Raw genomic sequence first — 19,924 nt, 5'->3', positions numbered from 1 at the left:
GCACCCAATGATTGGTGGTAATGGACTGCCAGGCAGCTTGGTGCAGAGAGATACACCCCCCGACTGCTTGCAGAGGTAAGCAATTGAGCTGCTCCTCAGCAGTGCTGATAAGGCTGTCCAAAGAAGGAGTCCTTGGAGCCTTGGTTACAAGGACCCCCTCTGCCTCTGCAGGGGTGTCTTCTGGAATTCTTACCCCTCCTGCCCCTGAGGGTATCATCACCATGTGCAGCACGGAAAGGACCCTGAGATTTTTTTGTGCCAGATTTTTCCACTCCCCTGATTCCTGGAAAAGGTACATTGAGGATTGGAAAACTATAGGCCTATGGCAGACAGGGTATTTCCTTCTTGCTCACACCAGGCTAGTGTGTCCTTTACTTTGGAGCCAAAAAGGGACGAAGCTTTGATGGAAGCATTCAGGAAGGAAGACATGAAGGAGTCCGCAAGGTTACAAATGCGCATCCAGGCATGACGCCTCATGACAATGCCTGAACCCGCTGCTCTAGCCGCCACTTTGGTCGCATGTGAAAACAACTTCATGGACGAGTTGGATATTGATTCCAGGGTTGCGAGCTGCGAGGCCACTTTGTCCCTGACCTCGTCAGACAACCGTCCTGTGAGTGTCCTAGAGAGTTCAGAGATCAAGTCCCTCTGGAGCCTCGTAAAATGTGCAAAATAGTTCAGGAACGATATGGCAAAGGTCCCTGATGCAAAAACATATTTCCCAAGTCTGTCCACTGCCTGGGACTCCCTGTTGGGAGGATGGATGGCGGGACTTTCCTCAGCCAAATCCTTTTTTGTAGCCGCCGCCACCACCATAGCATTGACTGGTAACCCTTTGGACCAATGGGGATTTTCCTCGGGAGGGGAAAGAATTTTGTCTGGTCTCTGAGGGATCACCTCAATGGAATCAGGGTTCTTCCAAGCTTGATGCACGATGAGCTGGATGAGTTCATCTTCAGGCAAGGTCACCCAAGAGGTAGAAGACCAGGCACAGAAAGCCTGCAGGAACATGGACTCCTCAGACAAAGGGTTGGAGGGCTTCCAGTCACCTCTCTGCTTAAGTATTTCCAGGATGTCTCCAAAGGAGACATCATCAGGAGGTGACCGAGGGGGCCCTTCACCATCATTGTAATCCATGTCTTCAGTTAAGGACTCCTCAGGTGAGTCTTTGTGCTTCCTCTTGCACATCCTCTTTCGAGGGGGCTCCTCACTGGGGGTTTCTGAGAAGGACTCAGAAGAAGGGGTACCCTGAACAGGGGTGTCCTGCAGCTTTTCTGCCCAGTGTCCCAGGAAGGTGGTCTGTGACAGCTGTAGCTCAGGGGCTGAAAACTGGGGTTCTGACATCAAAGGAGTGCTGCCAGAAGCAAGAGCCCTCTCCATCACATGGAAGGCAGGCCCACGCAAAGAGGGATGGGAGCTTAGAACCAAGAAAGATAACCTTGGAACTGGGGTCACACCCTGCTCCAATGAGCCTGGCCCCATGGGTGGAGCCTCAATCAGGATTGGTATGGATGCAACTATCGGCACCGAGGATGGAGCCGTGGAAAAAGACGGCTCCGTGCCATGGGTCGAATCGCACATCCTCCAATCCCCAGATTGAGGAAGGACCAGTTCCGCAGGAACCGAAGGCCAAAGGGGTAAACTCGGAACTGGAGTGAGATGCACTGTAGGTGCTGAGGTGATGGGTACAAAGAAGAATGTCGTTGCAGAGGGCTTCGGAACCAAAATGGTCGAAGGAGGAGTGTGTAAGATGGAGTACGTGGATAAGTGAACCTAAATCCTGCAGGTGGATGGGTCTTAGAAAGTGTGGGTATCCCCCTGGCTAACAACAGCTGGTCCACAAGACACACCATGTCGTGTTCAGACAGGCTCCTGGTGGATCTAGTGGATATTCCGAATGGAGAGTCAGGACATTCAATGAAAGGGCTATACACTTGGCCCAGAAATGGATCTATGGAAGGGGAGTATTGGGTCCATGGTGCAAGGTCTGCTGGCACTGAGGTCTCAAGTTTCAAGACTGGTAGTAGAGGGGTCAATTCCAGTGAAGTCGGTACAACGCTCAGTGCCGAAGTGGCACTTGGACCCAAAACGGTTGGTTCCAAAATGGTAACTTACAAGGTAGTCAAAGGTGTGCCCTGAGCCGAAGTGGCTGCAGGTGCTGAAGTCAAAATAGGTCTATAATCAGTGCCAGAGGCAGGACCGGTGCTGAAACTGGCACCGGTATTGATGGTTTTGAGATGCTCGGCGCCGAGGAAGATGGAGCCATAGAGGCAGATTTATTCTCCAAAGACAACTTTGGGACCTTAGATTTTACAGGCTTGCCATGATCACCCGATGGTGAGGAGGGAACCGAGTGGGACCTCTTTTTGTCTTTAGTAGGAGCGGTTAAGAACTCCATCACAGAAATGGCCTCTGAAAAGAGAGACTTGAGGAACCTCTTCAGAATCAGTTTATTTTTGCACTCATTAAGAGTGCGTTGACTGAAACTCTGACAAATGTCACACGGAGGCTGCACTGAAAGGTGGGGCATTCCCAAACAGTAGACACAGTCATTGTGAGAATCACTATTAGGTAACTTGCCATTACATGAAGCACAAGGCTTAAAACCTGAAGTATTCTTCTTATCCGACATGTTTAGAAAGAGACACTGAAGGCCAATAGTATGATCCAGTTAGTCAAACAACGTTCAAAAAAGACACAATTATCAATACAAATGTGTAGAGAAGAAAGAAAACACCTTACTAAAAACCAAAGCCAATAGGTGAAAACAGAAAAGACAATACCAGCAATGATACTGAAGGAATACCACAAGGGTAAGGGAGGAAAGGCCGTACCAACAATGGTACTTAAAAGTTTACCAACGATAATATGGGTAGAGTAGAGAAGAAAAAAATAAGATCAGACAGAAGAAAACACCCTAGAAATACTAATCACTCAATAAAATATGAAGATTTAGAAAAACGTTCACACAAATATCAAATAAAGTTCCACTTAGCTGAGAGCTCGGCTGAAAAGTGGCTTTATGGCTATGCAGCAAATGACATCTGAGGTAACAGGGAGAACGGCATGCTGGGTAGAGACTTAGCTCTAGAGTTTTTTTGGCAGGCGCGAGCTTGGTAAAGAGGCCGACTCAGTTCCGAGGGTTCGGAACCGAATCCATCAGTGATGAACGGAAAGAAGATTAACAACATCAGATCCACACTTTCAATCACAGTGTGCTAAATTAAATACTCACCATTCAGCCTATGGCTCCCAAAAATCATATGCTTACTTTTTGATGAATTTATCAGCATATTATTCTACTGTGCCCAAATGGTCAATTAAGTCAAGCTATTTTGCAGACATGCCCTATCTGTAACACATGTAATCAGTTTATCCATTTTAAGTCATATGTATACAGACTGTAGAATGTCTCAGATGAAAAGATAGATCTGAAAGATATAACCTAAACAAGTAAGGGAAGAGGACAAAGCCCTGTGGGACACCCTGACTATAACCTATAATTTCACCTGTCCAATTGCTGTATGATACTTGCCATGTTCTAGCTGTGATCCATGCAGCTATCCATCTTATGAAGTATACAGCAATACATAGTTATTCTAATTTATTTGTCCATGACCCCATCAAATGCTGATTTTCAACATATGCATGCTGATATATGATTTCAAGTCCCAACCTTTCCAATTCTAATAGCAATTTATCCAAAATAACCTCCAACATTATTTTTCCACAGCATGAAAGTAAAGTTATGGGTCTGTATGACTCTGTGTTTGTCCTACTCCCCTTTCCCTTAAAGATAGTTTTAACAAGTTCACATCTCCAATCTTGAGGAATCTCCCTGTATTTAAATGACCGTGTGAATAACAGATACAATGGCACTGTAAGTTCATTGTGAAGTGTTTTCAGGTCATTATTACTGATTCCATCTCCTCCCCATGCTTTGTTTGGGTCCAATTTACATAGTTCTTTTTCAATATAATCTAATTTTTCAATATCTGAGGTTTCCAGGATATTATTAGGACAATTTATCACCCACTTTGTGGAGCCAAACTGCTTTGCATAAGATTTTGTAAATATACCTATAATCTGTTATGTTTGAGAATAAATTTTAGAATCTACACACAGTGATGTATTTCAACATTGGTTCACACAAACAGTAATTACAGTAAAATGTTACATCTTGCTTTGCAAAAATATACACTTTTGCAAAGCCAGAATAATCACTGTTTAACTTGAGCAAATTACAGTAGTCTTAGTCATTTTTATCTACAGATAGCCCATATACCCAGCAATTATAGCCACTTTGGTAACTGTGTATACCTCAGATGTCAGATTGTAATAAAAGTAAATGACTGCAGTATTTCAGCTTTGTTTTACTCAAACAGTAGCAATAATAAGGTTTTCTAATCTTGCTTGACACAAATACACAAAACCGGAATAATGACCGTTTAACCTAAGCAGATAAGACAGTAAGTCATTTCCAACTACAGACAGTCTTTATACCAAGAATTTATAACCACTTTGTTGTGTACATCTCAGATGTCTGAGTGTAATAAAATAAATAAATAAGAATTATCACTGTTAAAATACATGAATAAATATATAAACAACAGCTATACCAGTGTATTTTGGTTCACTGGTACCAAACCTATATATGCTGCTCAAATCCCCCAAAAGACATATGCTCACACACACTTACATTTACACACACACACACACACACACACACACACACACACACACACACACACACACACACACCATACTTAAATAACAATACTGTGCCACATTCAGTGCAGCCAGACTGCTCAGAGTACTATTTAATAAATAAAAAGAAAATTATTTAAGAAAACATGTTCTGACATGCCAGCACCATCAGGCTGCATCTAAAATAGTTCTTTCAGTATTAACTTAGGCTGCTTCACTCACCTGATACAGCTCCAGTCAATAGGAAAGGTTGTGTGCTGCTTCATCTAGCAGTCCACAGCCCCAAATGGACAGAGATGATAAAATCAACAAGAAAAGGAGAGTAGTATTGCTGGAATTGAAATCATTCTCAAGTCTTGGTGAATACCGTTATGTAGCAAACCCTGTTTTCACAAAATCTGTCCAAGATGGCACTTATATACAGATTGTATTTGATATAGCATATATCATGGATAGAGGTAAGTTAAAAAATAAAAAAGACAGCTGGGTACACAAGTCCCAGGGTAAAGCAAACTGATGCCAGGAATGGAAAAAATGACAGTGTAGAATCCTCAAGACAAAGAAACACTCCTACAATGGGGTTAGGCCAGGCTTAGGGTAAGGATGGCCCCCTGTTGTAAAAGGTAGTAGTAGTCCAGAAAAATCAGGATAAGGAGGAAATTATGTATTGTAACTATTATGCAAAAAGCCCCAAATTTCCAGTTAAAAGATATCCAAAAAGATTAAGACAGAAATTAGACAAAAGAAAATACGTGCACAAGAAAAAACGTCAAAAGCTTCAAATGCAAATTTGTGTTCATTAATACAACAGCTCCATGAAAAAGATTACACAGACAAAGAAACTTTGGGCGGCTTGGAAAAATAAGTGACAGAGAAGTGCGAAAATATAAAGAACAAAACCTAGAGATTTATGAAAGTTCTTAAAAAGAAACATACATATGAAGAAAAAAGAGGTCTGATATGGTACAATATTTATGCAAAGGTTAAAGCCAAAATAATCAATACAAAAAATCAGCTTCAAAGATATACAGGTAAAGCATGCAGATATGGAAAAATTTCCAATACAAAAAATAAGAAAACAAAGGAGGAAGGTTGCAAAGAGGATTAATAACAGATAAGTTAAAGAAATAGAAACTGAAGCTATGGATTACCTGTGAAGTGAAGGATTTAGTATAGAGAATCCAACTCAGGTAACGTCACAGCATGATGGAACAATGAATCCTCAAACTAAGGAGAAACAAGAACAGGAAGCATCTGATCACTTGCCACACAAAGATACACTGGAGCTTTCTGTAGGGAACCAGTACAAAAGTTCAGTTGGAGTTGCACAGCAAGGGAGGAAGCAGGAAACAGTAGCAACTCTGGTGCAGTCAATGCTGTGGAGTGAAAGGCTGATGAGTTCCTATATTAAACAGCAATGGATGAAGCATAATGGAGCTGAAGAGAATATATTACAGAAATATGTTCTGAAACTTTCTGCAGAATGCCCGCAGGAGAGCAAATAACGTGCTCTTGGTTTAGAAGAAAATGATCTAAGGGAAGAGTTTCTTGATTTAATAGAGATAGATATAATAACTCATTAACACCTATGTGGTATGGAATGTTGCACCTCTTTACAGCCTACAAACCTCCTTGCATTCCAGAGCATTTTCTAAAAAAAAAAAAAAAAAAATCACCTTAAAAAGCATAAGATAATCAAGGCTTTTCCACTGCAGGACATCCTAGATTAACAATCTTAGTGCATTTTATTAATAAATCCTTGCCCTTTCTAATACTATTATAACAAGGTAAGTCATTTAGTTAAAACATCAGACTCGGGGAAAAGTCTGGATGCCTTAATTAGCTATGGGTGTTAACTGGAATGATAAGAAGGTGCTATAGGCTTGAAGAGTTAACATCGATGAAAGAAACAGATTACATAAAGTAAATAAGACCCAAAATGTTAGAAGTCTGATAAAGCAGATGAACACAGTAATTAAGACTATTGAGAGAAATGCATGTGATATAAAAGAAGTAAATAAGATATATTACTGTACAGCTAAATTAATAACAGATAAAGTCTTACCACAAAAAAGCAGAGCAATAAGGGAAATGAAGGGAAGAAATAAAATGGCATCACGGAATCATCGAATAGCTACAACTATAAAGCAGTTAAGACAAGAAGTGTCACTGTTAGAAAAGTATAGAAGAGGGAGCAGATGAAAATACATAGAAAGAAAGAAAGGCGATATTGTAGTCGAGGGCCTCACCAGATGCGCAGTAGCAAGCCCCGCCCAAAACCCACCCCCCTGATATGTCATTCATGAATATGCATTCCCTCCAGATGTACAACCGAAGAAAAAGTGCACGGACATGTAATATGACAGTCAATATAACAGTAAACTGTTACCAACATCTGTAATTGACAAGTTTTATTGCACTATAATATATACTATAATCAGCAAAGAAACGAAACCGTCAAAACACATGTCATCAGGCTTTTTACCGTGTAGCATTATAGTTCTCTTTGTCAGTCAGAATGCGATGGCTCACTGTCCCAATTAATGTCCAAACGGACTCTTTTTGATGCAGGTGTCACAGCCAACTGTTCCTCAGTATCATTGGCAGGACCTTTACTAAGAACAGCTTCCTGGGTGATACTGTATTAACCATTTGTGTACATTTAATATTTTCATATCATGTATGCACGAGCAAATTAAATATGCAGACCGGGTTGTCACTCAATTTGCGACACGCCCACTTCTGCACGAAATGAACTGGTGAGGCCCTCAACTACAATATCGCCAAAAGAAATTATATGATAAAAGCAAAGTATAGTATCATAACAGACCAGGGTCTATCATACACTTTTGCAAATAATAAAGTAAAGATATCAGTACAGGCAGAAAAAACTTAGAAGATATGCAGGTAAATATAAAGCAAAAGTACAAAATCAGCAATTCACTGACAGCGCAAAAAAAAAAAAGTTTTATAGAATATTGGGAAACAAAACAAAAGGAGTTGAAACTCCACCAAAATGAAGAAACAGACACATGTTGGAGAAATATTTATGAAAACACTGTGGAACATAACAAAGATGCTGAATGGATAGAAGAAGTTAAGAAACAGTAAGAAGTTCATACATACAGGATTTAAAATGGGATGAAGTAATGGCCAGAAAAACTGAAACAAAATTAAGAAAAGCTCCTAACTATGAACTAGAAAACCCAAGCCCAGATACAGTACCTAACTTCTGGCTAAAAGTATTAAGATCTTTACATTAATATTTAGGCCTGAGTAAGAACCATTTACATGCCCATCCCAAACAGACACCAACTTGGTTAACAACGGGAAAAACAAAATTCCTCCTTAAGAGTGAACCTGTAAGACATCTTAAAGACTATAGACCAATAACTTACTTTCCAACGATGTACAAACTATACACTGGAATTGATGATGACAAAGTTTATAGTCGTTTAGAAGAAACTCAATCATGGCAATGGAACAAAACAGTAACAAAAGAAAGTCATACAGAACAAAGGATCATTTGTTGCTAAATAAAGTCATAATGGAGAATTGTAAAAAGAGGAAGAATCTAAGAATGGCATGGATAGATTACAAAAAAGCATTTGACAGCATCTCACATTCATGGACAAGGGAGTGCTTACAGATGTATAAGATACATCCTACACTGATCAATTACATTATCGTGACTATGAAACAATGGCAGATCACTTTGCAATTAAGTCATGACAAAAAGCAATTTATTATTCCAGGGATAAAAATTCAAAGGGGGATATTCCAGGGTAATTGTCACCACTGTTGTTTTGTCTTGCTCTTAATCCATTAAGCTATTTTCTTAACAGATTAGGTCTTGGTTATAACGTGGCTCCTAGAAAACAAACTTGCTCAAAGATTTCTCATCTACTTTTTGTAGATGACTTAAAACTGTATAGTTCATAAGATGAGTTGAAAGCACAACTGCAAGTGGTTAAAACTTTCTCAGATGATATAAGAATGACATCTGATCTTGATAAAAGTGTGAAAGCAACATTTAAAGCAGGAAGGTTACAGTACCAAGAAAATATCAGTCTATGATAGGAATGTGATATAAAGGAACTTGAGCAGGAAGGAGTGTATATATATTTGGGAACTGATGAAGGATTGGCAATAAAACAAGAACAAATGCAAATAAAACTTAGACTAAAATTAATATTTTAAACAGCCTTGACATCTAGGAATAAAGTCCAAGCTATATACCGATTTGCTCTTCCTGTTTTAACATACAGTTTTGATGTGATTGACTGGCCTCACAAAGTACTGGATCAGTTGGAAAGAAAAACAAGAAAAATGCTTCACACATCAAATGATATATAAAAATCAATGAGTATAATAAGATTATATATCTCTCGCTCTGAAGGACATATGGGTCTTCTTGAAATTGATTATATGCATAGATCTGTGATTGTGGGACTGCAAACATATCTGCTGACCTCATCAGATCCAAACATTGTGAAAGTTTTAAAACATGAGGAGAAACAGTGTAACATGACCTCCCTGCTTAGTTTAACAGAAGCATTCAGGTGTCAAGTGGGAATGGAAAGCAAGCCAGAAGTAGAAAAAAAGTCAGACAACAACTGAATGTGCTAAAAAACAAAAGAAAAAAAAAAGAAAAGAAGGATCAGATAAGAAGGAACAAAATATGTAAAAGTCATAAATATATTGCCAAGTATACGAAACTCATGTTGATCAGGATTTGATGCAGGAATGGTTAAGTATAGATGCATTTAAACCAAAAGATAAAAGGTTAATATTGGCAGTCCAAGACAGTGGACTATGTACATGTTTGTTTACAAAGTCAATTGAACATATTGGAGAAAAAGACAAATGCAGACAGAACTGGAAACAGTCGCACATCTTGTTGCTGAGTGTGACACATAAGCACAAACACTACAATACTGAAGTAGCTCAGAAGCATTGGAAACATGAGCCACAAGGCACTATTGAGAATGCTGAAGTTTACATCACATGGACTCACCCATTACCAACAGTTTAGACGTCCATGAAAAGAAGACAAAAGTAGCAATGATTATTGAAATTGCTACACCCAGTGATTACAGTGTCTTACATACAGAGAGACAGTCATAAAATACCAGGATTTTCAGGCAAAAATGAGAGCAATGTAGAAGGAAGATACCCAACAGTTCCAGTAGTAGTAGCAATGGGTCTCATAAAAAATAATTTACAGCTGTAGTTAGATATGCTACCAGTACATGTAACTTTGTATAAATTACAGGAGGAGTAATTTCTGAGCACATTGTGGGTGCTGCATAGAGAATGTTTAGCTAACATCAAAAATTGATATAATAGTAATTTTGTGAACATTAATCATACCCTGACTTGGGAATGGGTGAATTCTCATCATGGTATTAGAAACCCAAAAGACTTGGAGAAATTAAACCGACAGACCCCTACGGAGTTGCCATTTCAATGCCCCCCCCCCCCCCACCACCAATAGCAGAAGGATCTGGAACAAAATGAAACTTTTTTAAAGTACAAAGTGAAGCTGCTTTATTTCGTATGAGGATATAGGCATAAAAAGTGAGCTGTTTTAAAACAGCCCAGTCAAGTAAGTTGCCTTTTTAAGTAGAAATCAGAACTCCATGCATGCATTGTACATGCACAGAGTCCTGAGTCTTGAAATGGCGACATCAACTATTTTTTAAAGAAAAATAAATAAATAAAAACAAATAAATACTATAAAACATTTATTTTCACTTTGGAGGACTGCAACCCAGCAGTCAAGTTATCACAAGCTGTCCATATCAAGGACAGAAATACTGATAAAATGCTGACATGTTTCTCGGAAGTTGCAACACACTGAATGTGACAACATCCTTTGGGCTGAAGAAATGGAAAATGGTTTGTACAAGAAAATTAGCAGCTATGACATTCATGTGACCCTTCATAAAAACTGGCAATACTGCATATAGTGAAGAAACACAAACGTTGAGAAAAAAGCACCTTTATAAAACAGCAAAGCTTTCGGGTTACACGCCCTTCTTCAATACTAATAGAAGGTTCAATGAAACAATCCATTTAAATAAGAGTCAGTAATAATCACATGACATGCAGCCCAAAAAAATCATGTGACAACTACAAAGCATTACAATTACTACCAATAAAATATAAATACAATTTTATACATATGAAAAACATTTATATAAATAAATTCATAAACCTATCTGTCCATATTTAACATCTAGCAGCATAACCTAGTGCGTTGTAGTTTAACCAAAACTGGTTTTAATGTAGCAGCAGAATTCAGACCAGGTGAACGGTCAGCTGATAACCTTAGTATCCATTCATACTCTTTAATTTCTAAAAGGTTATTGATATCACCCCCCTGACTGATTATATACCATATCAGTAACCCTAAATTTAAATTTATGTTCAATACTATGGGTACTTATATGTTTATATAAGGCATTTTTTTCATTTGCCCTTCTTATCTCAGATTTATGCTCAATAATACACTCTTTTAGCTTCCTAGTTGTTTTTCCCACATAAAATGAAGGACATACAGTGCAAGTTGCTAAATAAACAACATTATTACTAATACAAGTAGCTGCTATGTTAAATTTATACATTTTGTGTGTTATGGGATGGATAAATATGTTACTAGTATTAAAATCTATATACAACAGGTACAATTCATGCAGCCAAGGATACCACGTTTAGAAAAATTTTGTTGACTACGTTTTTCTCTAAAGTTTTTGTAACATAATCTGCTCTTTAATGTTTTCATGTTCCTATATGAAAAATATGGTCTATTGTCTAAATTATAACGTTTTCTAGTTGTATTTGAATATATACGTCTCAGTTCCATTTCACATAAGTCATAATATGCCGTAAGAACAGGAATATTAACGGGTACAAATGTACTACGCCTTCTCAAGCTGATTGAATAGAAACATTATCTTTAAACATAACCTTTAAATTTACATTCCTAATAAAGTATTTGAGATCAGTCAGTGCAGCAACTAAGTCATCACCTGACATCGGGATGAAGCAAAGTCCTTTCTGAAGTAATGCATAATGAGAAAACGTTATAATTTAACCATGAAGAATTCCTAGTGCTTAAAGAACTACAGGCGGATAATAATATAGTCATCAAGCAGGTGGACAAAGGGGGTGTGGTGGTAATTATGGATAGGGCTAAGTATTTAACATCTGTAACTGCCTTGCTTGAGGATGTTCATGCATTTAAAGCTATTACACCTGTTGACGTTAAGAAATTTATTAGCTCTGTCAGTATGATGATATATGACTTACAACTTAGTGGTGCTATTGATCTAGACTTATTTCATTTCTTTACTGTTCCTTGTCCTACTGTACTACAATTATACGGCATACCAAAGATCCATAAGTCATTGTGTGATCCTCCAATGCGACCCATCGTTTCTGGCAATGGTTGGCTGACTGAGCCTATTTCGGTTTATTTGCAGAAACAATTGCAACCTTTTTTAGTACAATGTAACACTGTTCTGAAAGATACTACAGATTTTATTCTTAAGTTGAAACACTGGTTTAATGGTTTAAATGTTACTACCTTCAACAGAGGGGATTTTTTATTTGTGACTTTAGATATTTCATCTTTATTTACTGTTATACCAAATGAATATGGAGTTAACTCCATTCATGATTTCTTGAATATGCAGTCCTCGTTACCAGCGAGGAATATAGAAAATATTTGTTCCCTACTGGACATGGTTCTAACCAACAATATTTTTCTGTTTAGCAAACAATTTTATTTACAGCTTACTGGTGTGGCAATGGGCACACCAGTAGCTAATACTTATGCAAATTTAGTTTTATTTCAATGGGAAAGGACATACATCTATGACAGTATTAATCCTCTGAATAAGAATGTATGTTTCTATCAACGTTTCGTGGATAATTGTTTTTTAATTTGGAAAGGGTCCTCTGCTGAATTGATTGAATATATACATTATTTAAATAATACCACTAATTTCCTAAAATTTAAAATGGATTATTCAGATAGTTCCATAACTTTCTTAGATCTTAAGGTTGAATTAAAGGGAGGTTTGCTTAATACTTCTGTATACAGAAAGGAGGTTCATACAGGCAGGTATATACACAATACCAGTATGCATGCCCCTCATGTTTTTAAAGGTATTGTGACGGCGCAATTCAGTAGAATTAGCCGACTGAATACTGATGATCTATATTTTCTTTCTCAGTTAGATGAAACATTGGATGAATTTTTAAGCAGTGGCTATGACTCTGAATTATTATTAGCCATTAAAGCCAATACCATAGCGGATATACAAACAAAATTGAAACCGATTTTTCTACTACCAGATGAATCCTTACCTGATTTCAATAAGCGTGTGTTGAAGGAAGATAAAATTAGATATGTGACAACTTATAATACTATGACATATTTAGTTAAACATATTATTCAAAAATATTGGGTTGTCTTGATGGCATCTTCTGTTGTTAGGGCTGTTTTAGACAATAGACCATATTTTTCATATAGGAACATGAAAACATTAAAGAGCAGATTATGTTACAAAGACTTTAGAGAAAAACGTAGTCAACAAAATTTTTCTAAACGTGGTACCCTTGACTGCATGAATTGTACCTGTTGTATTGCTATTATAGATTTTAATACTAGTAACATATTTATCCATCCCATAACACAAAAAATGTATAAATTTAACATAGCAGCTACTTGTATTAGTAATAATGTTGTTTATTTAGCAACTTGCACTGTATGTCCTTCATTTTATGTGGGAAAAACAACTAGGAAGCTAAAAGAACGTATTATTGAGCATAAATCTGAGATAAGAAGGGCAAACGGAAAAAAATGTCTTATATAAACATATAAGTACCCATAGTATTGAACATAAATTTAAATTTAGGATTATTGATATGGTATATACATCAGTCAGGGGGGTGATATCAATAACCTTTTAGAAATTAGAGTATGAATGGATACTAAGGTTATCAGCTGACCGTTCACCTGGTCTGAATTCTGCTGCTACATTAAAACCAGTTTTGGTTAAACTACAACACACTAGGTTATGCTGCTAGATGTTAAATATGGGCAGATAGGTTTATGAATTTATTTATATAAATGTTTTTCATATGTATAAAAATTATATTTATATTTTATTGGTAGTAATTTTAATGCTTTGTAGTTGTCACATGATTTTTTGGGCTGCATGTCATGTGATTTTTACTGACTCTTATTTAAATGGATTGTTTCATTGAACCTTGTATTAGTATTGAAGAAGGGCGTGTAACCCGAAAGCTTTGCTGTTTTATAAAGGTGCTTTTTTCTCAACGTTTGTGTTTCTTCATTGGATATTTCTACAGCGTTTCAGACTTGTAGCAATACTGCATATAGTGTCAGATACTGAAAATAAATTATGAGTATAGTTAGTAGGTTAAATATAGACCCAAGAATGTGGTAGCTTTTAATGATTTTCGAGAATAAAACAGCAAAACCTATTGTGTAGTTCCACAGAGTCAAGTCAAATTTATGCTTTCAAAATGCAAAACTTTAAATCCAAATAATTTGAACAGCTGAGTTTATTGAGTAAATCACAAAAAATAAAAAGACTGTTAAGCACTTATGTCCCTCAACAAGCAAGGGGACTTCAGTCAAACTTTTTAATACAAGCATATGTGAGGCAAAAAAAACATATTTAAAATGTAGTCAAAATGTAATTTTTGAGTGCTAGTATTTTACCCAGAACAAGGGTACTTGTGTTCTGCATCAACCATTTTAATTTGTATAATGACTAACAACAATTGTTCCAGCCTGTTGCAGCAGAGATCTGAATTTCAAAGTAGCCTGGGTTCTGGAGGTCTGGTGGGGTTTGAAGGTTGAGCAGTTTATATCTAGCGGAACATTACTGGAAATGGGTTATGAAAGGATCTCCATATCAAGTTCATCTGTTCACTTCAATGTCAGTGCTGAGTGCATTATGGACTCAGCCAGGTTAAAGACATATATGATGGGAGTAGACACACTATTTCAGTGTCTTAAGGATGCTAAATAAAGATAAGTAAGAGACTGACTTTAGTGTATCTGAATATCCCTACCTCCCAGTCTCATGGTCTCTAGTCCTGGCACTCATTTTTCACCCATTAAGGGGAAATGTATAACACAGGCGAGCAATGAGGAGACTGCAATGGCAAAGATCAGTAAGGGGACTTTATTTTTTCAATAAAACATGTTTCTTGTTGTTTTACAGAATAGTATGCGTATCCCTTCAGGACATCAGTGATATGTTACTCAGTTTACAATATCAAACATGTAAAATATGTGAATTAAACATCATAATTGCAACACAGAAGGTGTAGTGTACCAGCAAAGAAGCTAACTGCCTAAAGTGATGTTTGTGTGTTATACCTGTTCAGTAAAAATATGCACCATTTAGTATGTACATTACAAATCATATTATATATTTAAGTAGTATGACAAACGATTAAGCCCACTTTTGTGTGTATGTGTTGTGTGGGTGTAGCTGTATGTATAAGAGATTGTGAGCAAATATGAAATTTCTGATTGCCTTACTGTATTGCTGTTATGTTTCATAGGAGTGTACAGACAACTTTGATGGGATTATGTAATGGGTTTGTGCTGTGGGAAATGTAAAGAAACCTCTAACTTGAACTCAAAAGACAGAGAAGAGTGTTATCCTCCCTAGAGAATACTGTGCTTTTTATCACACATGATTCTACAGCACATTTTGTTACTCAACACATTTCTGAGCTTTGGGATAGTTTGTTCTTAAACATTTCTTTAACAGATTTTGGAAATAGTTATATACATATGTGTTTTACAGCTGAAACAGAATGGACAAGTATATTATCTATCAGATTTGTGTAAAATTCCGTTCTATTTTCCGTATCTGATTTGTAAGATTAATATATTTTAAAGAAAAATGGTGAATCAATATGGGATTATAAAGTACTATATATGTAAACTTTACAAATATTCTGATATGCTAATAAAAGTGTTTTAAAAAATCTAGTATTTTTTAAAAAGAGATACACCATTTGGCCACATGTAACCAGCATCTCTGAAGGGAGACACCAACCCAAATGTGAATTTTAAGGGTTTTTTAAATGAAAAATCTGATTAGCTGCTTTAACTGTATATATGTAGTACAAGCTAAAATAACTGGAATTACGTCAGTATTAGATCCTTTTAAAGTAAAGCAAGAGGGCAGCTGCAGCCTGAGTTATCAGGGTGCCAGCTCCTGAACAGTGCATTATGCACATTTTGTTTGTATAATGTACTGCTCTTTTAAGGTCCTAATCTCTAAATATTTACCTCTCTTTTTTTCCCATTTGCAGATGGAAAGTGATAACAAGCCATATAAACATACATTTTTACACCACTGGCACTAGCCTACAGGCAGGCAGGCATGCAGGTACTTGTTTCAGTCAAAGAACCAACTGCTACATTTCAAATGTTTTGTATTGGCCTGGATTACATTGCTATTTTAAACTGAAATTATAAAAATGAATCACATATAGAAGAAAAGACAATGGGCCAGATTCAGGAAGGCTTACACGGAGTTCAAGAGTAGTGTAAGCCTCCGTGTAAGCCTCCCGATTCAGGTACAGCCCAAACCTCCGTGTAAGAGACAGCTAACACGTCTCTTACACGGACTGGGCGTGGAAATGCTCAATACCTCATTTGCAGCTCCAAGATATGCAAATGAGGTATTTAGCGATCCGCAAGCAGAAACCAGTCCGTGTAGCGGACGTGTTAGCTACAGAAATGTACTCAGCTGACAACTGAGTACATTTCTGCAAAATCAAAACAGACTATGTCAGCTCCAAATAAAGGGTGCATATGTGTCATTAAGCATGCCAATGGCCAAATATGTGGCCATTGGCATGAAAAAGTGTTGCAAAAATAAGTTAACTTTTTTTTTTTTCACGGGATTTTGTGTTTAACTGCAGCACACCAGCATAAGCGGGTGCGCTACCTAAAACTGAAAACCGAAGCTTATAAGCCCACAATTGTGGGATTTATGTATTACATGGAATGTCAATGGAGGGACTTGCAGACTAAAAACAATATGGCCTCCGTTTAGTGGTTGTCAAGGGGGGGGAAGCTCCGTGTAAGATATGTAACTAAGCATTACTAGGCAATCCTATGTAAATGAGGGTTACAATACTGAATCACACTGCCACATAGGTAATGAGCACTTTCTGAGTAGTGTAAGAGTTAGAGAAGGGGAGGAACAGAGTAAGAGGTAGTTGACATCACGGAGGAAAGGATAGAAAGAAATGTACCAGATTGGAGGGCAATGTAAGGTAACAGATGACAGACAGACATCAGGGAGGGAGGTGTGTCCCAACAGAACACTAGGAAAGTCAAGAAATTGAGGGTATCGCTATCCCTACACTCAAAGTTTCTTGATATACGTGCATCTTGTGGCGTGTAAGGCAGAGTTCAACATGTGGGGCGTGTTGCAAACTGTTTACAACGGTTTCTTGTGGCGTGCACGTGTGTAAGGCAGTGTCTTGCAGCGTTTTAGCATGAATCAGCCTAGCTAACACCGTGTAAGGATGTGTCTTGTAGCGTGTAACACGGTGTAGGGATGTGTGCAGCGTTTAAGTGACTGTGGCGTGTTTAAGCTGGTGTGCACATTGCTCCCCTCAGGAAACAGAGAGGAAACAGGAAACAACCAAAATACAAGGAAACTGCCAGGGAATACTGCTGGAGTTAATTGGTGGAAACAATTACAAGCAGGCAATTACACAGGCAGACTAGAAGCCCAACCCAGCACTTAAAACACAACAAAGAGCAGTGAAGGCTGTTTCTCACAAGAGATACTGCCAGAAACTAAGCTATCAGAATTGAAAACTGAAAAAAAGCTGAACTCAGAGCAGAAATGCTAGGGGCTGCCATGGCTATTATAATCAGGCATAGGCGAATTGCTGAGGGTGGTGACAATGCAGGCGCTGACAGACAACCCAGAGTGAGGAGAAGGAGAAGAGTATACAGGCCCAGGGTCACCTACCATGGGTTACATGAGCTGGAGATAGTAGGCGCTATAGAGTGGACAGAGAGCTCCTGCAGCAGATTGTTGAGCTGTGCAGGCCACACCTCACACACAGAACCAACAGAGGGAACCCATCCCAGTGGAAACCAAGGTATGTGTTGGCCTAAGAATACTAGCAACAGGTACCTTCCAGAGACCAACTGGCGATATGATGGGGATATCACAGGCATCAGCCTCCAGGGTACTGCACCAGTTCCTGGATGCCATGTCACCACATGTCAGTGATCATATATATGTCCCTAATGACCGTGAGGTTGTGGCCAGCAATATCGTCTCTTCCAGCAAATAGCGGGATACCCTGGGGTGCTGGGTGCAATAGACTGCACGCACATACGCATCAAAGCACCAGCCGGTGGGCGGGGTAGAGTCTACATTAACCGCAAGGGATACCCCTCCATCAACTGCCAGGTCGTGTGTGATGCCCAGGGCATAATAATGAATGTGTGTGCTGGCTGCCCTGGGAGCTACCACGATTCCCACATCCGGCATCTGACGCAGCTGTACCAATCATTTGCCAATGGGGACTTCCCACACGGACACCTAGTGGGGATGCAGGTTATGCACTTGAGCCGTGGCTGATGACGCCCATCAGAAATGCACACACACCTGAAGAGGAGCGCCATAATGAGGCACACGCACAAACACGTAATATCATAGGCGTGTGTTTGGGCTGCTCAAGTCACGGTTCGGTGTCTGGGCACATCTGGTGGAGCTTTGCAGTACACACCAACTACATGTACCCAAATGATCATGATATGTGCTATGCTACATAATATGATCCTGCGGAAACAGCTGCAGCAGGACCAGCACAGGGCTGGGCCAAACATCCCCACCATTGCCAAGGCCACCACAGGCAGGGGTGACTCGGAGGAGGAACAACCTGACCTTGTCCCAGTAGGCAGAAGGAGGCGTGCCCAGTATGCCCTGGCCTTGGCAAAGAGGCAACGCATAGCACATGCGCTTGGTCAGTAGGAACACTGGGACTGATACCGCTCTGACTCACTCATACAGTAACAGGGATGCCTAACATGACACAACCTGCTTCCAAATGTACAGGGAGTGTAGTATGTGTATCCGACAGAGGTGGCCCTGCAGCACCACCTGAGGCATGAATGCCATGTGTTAAGTAATGTAATATCATGTACAATATGCACACCTGAGGACCCCAACTAACATCCATATCCACGCATATGACCCTGCGGAAACAGCTGCACGTCATACAGTGATGTACATGTGCAAAAACATGGAACAAGATACAAAATGAGGGTGTCTAGCAATAAATAGCATGGATAACCACACACCCATGTTTGTACCACAACAAGAAGCAACATGGAATAGCCATGGTCAAAAACCAATGGCTAAAACCGACTACTACTATATAGCCTGCTGCAGACCACTGTCCTAATAGCAGGAACTGCCCCAGGCCTATGTCCATAGGTTCATACTAGGCTATCTGCCCTAGGGCATTAATAAGCCTAGCCCAGAGTTTTGTGGCTTCTGCCACCTGCAAGTTGATGGATAATATGCCCATTATTTTGCTGTGCCTCTGTCAAGCAGTGATACTGAGGTTATCCCTGGGGTATACCTGCAATCTCCCATCCATTGGTCAAGATCTCACTTGAACAAAGCCAGTGAGGTGCTCAGCCCCACATGTACCAGGATGTTGTTCCACAGCATATGGACTCTCTGGGTGATGAATCTGTCCCTCCAGCACATCCTATTAATATCTGTGTTGAGGTTTAGGTCTCCTGCCCTTGTAGTTCTGATGGATGTAGAGGTCTTGAGGTGAAGCATGTTCATAAATTCTGGGTTGGACATAGCCTTGTATGTCAGGCACAGGTCACCTCTGAGCAGTCAGTAAGTGACTGAATACAGCTGGAATTCCTTCAGTCGGGCAGCATAAGAAATATGTTTGAGACCCTTTCACCTCCTGTCGAGGAATTTGTGGGCCCATCCAATCTGAATGGGGCAGTGTATGCAATCATTGGTGTGATGAGTACAGGGCGATGACCTCCCTTGATCTAGATGTGAATCACTGCATGATGAGGTGGCCAATGTAGAAGGCCTTCCAAACTACCCTGGCAATGTGAGTGTCAAGCAAAGGTCACTGTCAACCT

Source organism: Protopterus annectens, chromosome 2.part2 (assembly GCF_019279795.1).
Source record: "Protopterus annectens isolate FY-2018-M chromosome 2.part2, PAN1.0, whole genome shotgun sequence".
Classification (NCBI taxonomy): Eukaryota; Metazoa; Chordata; order Ceratodontiformes; family Protopteridae; genus Protopterus; species Protopterus annectens.
Note: the sequence above shows the minus strand (reverse complement) of the source record.